The following is a 4,226-nucleotide window of genomic DNA, read 5'->3' on the forward strand; positions in this document are numbered from 1 at the left end:
TCCTAGATAACAGGACGCAGCATTTTATTCTCAATGGAGAGAAGTCTTCCGAAGTAAGAGTAATTTCAGGTGTGCCGCAGGGGAGTGTCATAGGACCGTTGCTATTCACAATATACATAAATGACCTGGTGGATGACATCGGAAGTTCACTGAGGCTTTTTGCAGATGATGCTGTGGTGTATCGAGAGGTTGTAACAATGGAAAATTGTACTGAAATGCAGGAGGATCTGCAGCGAATTGACGCATGGTGCAGGGAATGGCAACTGAATCTCAATGTAGACAAGTGTAATGTGCTGCGAATACACAGAAAGATAGAACCTTTATCATTTAGCTACAAAATAGCAGGTCAGCAACTGGAAGCAGTTAATACCATAAATTATCTGGGAGTACGCATTAGGAGTGATTTAAAATGGAATGATCATATAATGTTGATTGTCGGTAAAGCAGATGCCCGACTGAGATTCATTGGAAGAATCCTAAGGAAATGCAATCCGAAAACAAAGGAAGTAGGTTACAGTACGCTTGTTCGCCCACTGCTTGAATACTGCTCAGCAGTGTGGGATCCGTACCAGATAGGGTTGATACAAGACATAGAGAAGATCCAACGGAGAGCAGCGCGCTTCGTTACAGGATCATTTAGTAATCGCGAAAGCGTTACGGAGATGATAGATAAACTCCAGTGGAAGACTCTGCAGGAGAGACGCTCAGTAGCTCGGTACGGGCTTTTTTCAAAGTTTCGAGAACATACCTTCACCGAAGAGTCAAGCAGTATATTGCTCCCTCCTACGTATATCTCGCGAAGAGACCACGAGGATAAAATCAGAGAGATTAGAGCCCACACAGAGGCATACCGACAATCCTTCTTTCCACGAACAATACGAGACTGGAATAGAAGGGAGAACCGATAGAGGTACTGAAGGTACCCTCCGCCACACGCCGTCAGGTGGCTTGCGGAGTATGGATGTAGATGTAGACCTAACTGTCGCAGAGGTTTTCTTCCCTTGGCTCTTGCCTTCGCACTTTTTTTTCCTCTGCCCTTCAAACCGCTACCCTTCGTTCGACTTCGACCCAATCTATCTCCGTATTAATGGTTAACCTTAACCAGACGGACGCAAACATCCTGCGACACCTCACTTTAGTGAAAACTAACCCTTATGCAGAGATGGCAGTAGAACTCCTGAGTTGGCCATTATGCCGGTGTGTACGTGGAGGGGCTCCACCTCGGCGGAAAAAAAAGTAAGTTGGTGTAAGGCCGTTGCACTGAACGGAGATTATGTTGAAAAATAGGGCTTTGTAGCCAAAAGAGTGGGAAATAATACAAGACGTATTACTAATATTTTGCTATGAGAAGGTCCTCAATGGGCGCGAAGAAAGAAACCCTTTCCCACCTTGATTGCTGGACGTGTAGGTGACATCTCAATCGACTATGCCACTCAACATTTACAGTTTTACCTAACAGTAAATTCAGCCAGAGACTGATCGCATCCGTGTACTTGCAAAACGAATAACATACTGACATACAAACCAGTCTATTGCTGTTTTCGACTGTTTTCCCCCTTAATTTTCAGGAATGTTAAGCTTGCTCCCCATTTGCGCTTGTAACACAAAGGAACATTCAGCAAGCACTTCAGCACTAAGACGCATAACACACTGCACACAATAGAAGCACTCCATCGTCAGGCCACGAGTGGCCTACCGGGACCAACCGACCGCCGTGCCATCCTCAGGGGAGGGTTCGGATAGGAGGGGCATGGGGTCAGCACACCGCTCTCCCGGTCGTTGTGATGGTATTCTTGACCGAAGCTGCTACTATTCGGTCGAGTAGCGCGTCAACTGGCATCACGAGGCTGAGTACATCCCGAAAAATGGCAACAGCGCATGGCGGCCTGGATGGTCACCCATCCAAGTGCCGACCACGCCCGACAGAGCTTAACTTCGGTGATCTCACGGGAACCGGTGTATCCACTGCGGCAAGGCCGTTGCCTGCATACAATAGAAATAAGTAAAAAAGCTCTTGTCGGGCTTCATTGCAACACACTCTAAAAGAGAGAGAAAAAAAGGAAAAGGGAAAGGTAACGACACTCCACGAAGGAATTACCCGAATGGGGGGCAAGTTAGTAGACGTGATGTACGTGTACAGAAAAACAGATAATTACAATTTCAGAAGAAATGGATGATTTGTTCGAGAGATAGAGATTCACAAATTCGGCAAGTCAGTAACTTGTTGGTCCACCTCTGGCCGTTATGGAAGCTGTTATCCGGCTCGGCATTGATTGAGAGAGTTGCTGGATGTACTCTCGAGAGGTATCGTGCCAAATTCTGCCCAATCGGGGCCTTAGATCGTCAAAACCTCGAGCTGATTGGACTGCCCAGTGCTGAATACTCCGAACGTTCTCCATTGGGGAGACATTCGGCGACCTAGCTGGCCAAGGGAGGATTCGGAAAGCACGAGGACAAGTAGTAGAAACTCCTGCGGTGTGCGGGAGAACTTTATCTTGCTATACTGCAGAACCAGGATGGCTTGGCATGAAGAGCAACAAACTGGGACGTTGAATATCGCCCAAGTTCCTCTGTGCTGTAAGGATGCCGCGGATGATAACTAAAGGGTCCTACTATGAAATGAAATGACACCCCAGAACATATCACCTGGCTGTCGGGCCGTATGAGGGGTGATAGGTTGATATCCAACCACTATCTGTGGCGTCTCCAGACACGTCTTTGCCGGTCATCGTGGCCTACTATCTCAATGAGTGGAGTAGAATTATCTTCAGTGAGTCCCGCTTCGAACTGAGCACCGATGACCACCGAAGATGTGTTTGAAGACGCCTCGGACAGCGGTGGGGTATCAAACCCTCTGTCTCACGCCATACGGCTCGATAACCAGTAGTGATGGCCTGGGATGGCATTTCATTTCATAGCAGGACCCCTTTGGTTGTCATCCGTGACATCATTACAGCACAGCGATACGTCGACGATATTCCACGCCCCGTTTTGTTGCCCTTCATGCCAAGCCATCATGGGCTTACATTTCAGCAAAAAAAAAAAAAAAAATTGTTCAAATGGCTCTGAGCACTATGGGATTTAATTTCTGAGGTCATCAGTCACCTAGAACTTAAAGCTACTTAAAGCTAACTAACCTAAGGACATCACACACATCCATTTCGGAGGGAGGATTCGAATCTGCGACGGTAGCGCCTAGAACCTCTCGGCCACTCTGGCCGGCACATTTCAGCAAGATATCTACATCTACAGAGACACTCCGAAAGCCACCGTACGGTGCGTGGCGGAGGGTACATTGTACCACTACTAGTCATTTCCTTTCCTGTTCCACTCGAAATAGAGCAAGAGATAAACGACTGTCTATATGTCTCTGTATGAGCCCTAATTTCTCCTATCCTATCTTAGTGGCCCTTACACGGAGCGTATGATGGCGGCAGTAGAATAATTTTCAGTCAGCTTCAAATGCCAGTTTTCTAAAGTTTTTCAATAGTGTTTCTTGAAAAGAACGTCGCCTTCCCTCCAGGAATTTCCGTTTGAGTTCCTAAAGCATCTCCATAACACTCGTGTTTGTTCGAACCGACCACTAACAAATTTAGCAGCCCGCCTCTGAATTGCTTCGATGTCCTTCTTCAGTCAGATATGGTACGGATCACAAACACTCGAGCAGTATTCAAGAATAGGTCGCACCAGTGTCCTATCAGCTGTCTCCTTTACAGATGAATCACCCTTTCCTAAAATTCTCCCAAATATCCGAAGTCGGCCATTCCCCTTCCCTGCCACAGTCCTCACATGCTCGTTCCATTTCATATCGCATTGGAACGTTACGCCCAGTTATTTAAACGACGTGACTGTGTCATGCTGGATGCTAGTAATACTGTCTCCAGACATTACAGGTTTGTTCTTCCTACTCATCCGCATTAACTTACATTTTACTTACTGCTAAGGCTGTATCTAAACATTACCGGCTGCCAGATCTCTCTCCAATTGATAATGTTTGGAGCATTATGGGCAAGGCACTCCAACCAGCTCGGGATTTTGACCATCTAACGCGCCAGTTGGACAGAATTTGGCACGATACCCCTCAAGAGTACATCCAACAACTGTATCAATCCATTCCAAGCCGAATAAGTGCTTGCATAAGGGCCAGAGGTAGATCAAAGCGTTACTGACTTGCTCAGTTTGTGAAGCTCTTTCTCTTGAATAAATCATCCATTTTTTCCTGAAAT

At 46.6% G+C, this 4,226-nt stretch overlaps 1 pseudogene; it reads right to left on the reverse strand.

The window, feature by feature from the left end:
* Positions 1–1,866: 1,866 nt before the first annotated feature.
* Positions 1,867–1,984, reverse strand: LOC126185663 (5S ribosomal RNA; annotated as a pseudogene).
* Between the last annotated feature and the right edge of the window lie 2,242 nt (positions 1,985–4,226).

This window comes from Schistocerca cancellata, chromosome 4 (assembly GCF_023864275.1).
Source record: "Schistocerca cancellata isolate TAMUIC-IGC-003103 chromosome 4, iqSchCanc2.1, whole genome shotgun sequence".
In the NCBI taxonomy this organism is placed as follows: domain Eukaryota; kingdom Metazoa; phylum Arthropoda; class Insecta; order Orthoptera; family Acrididae; genus Schistocerca; species Schistocerca cancellata.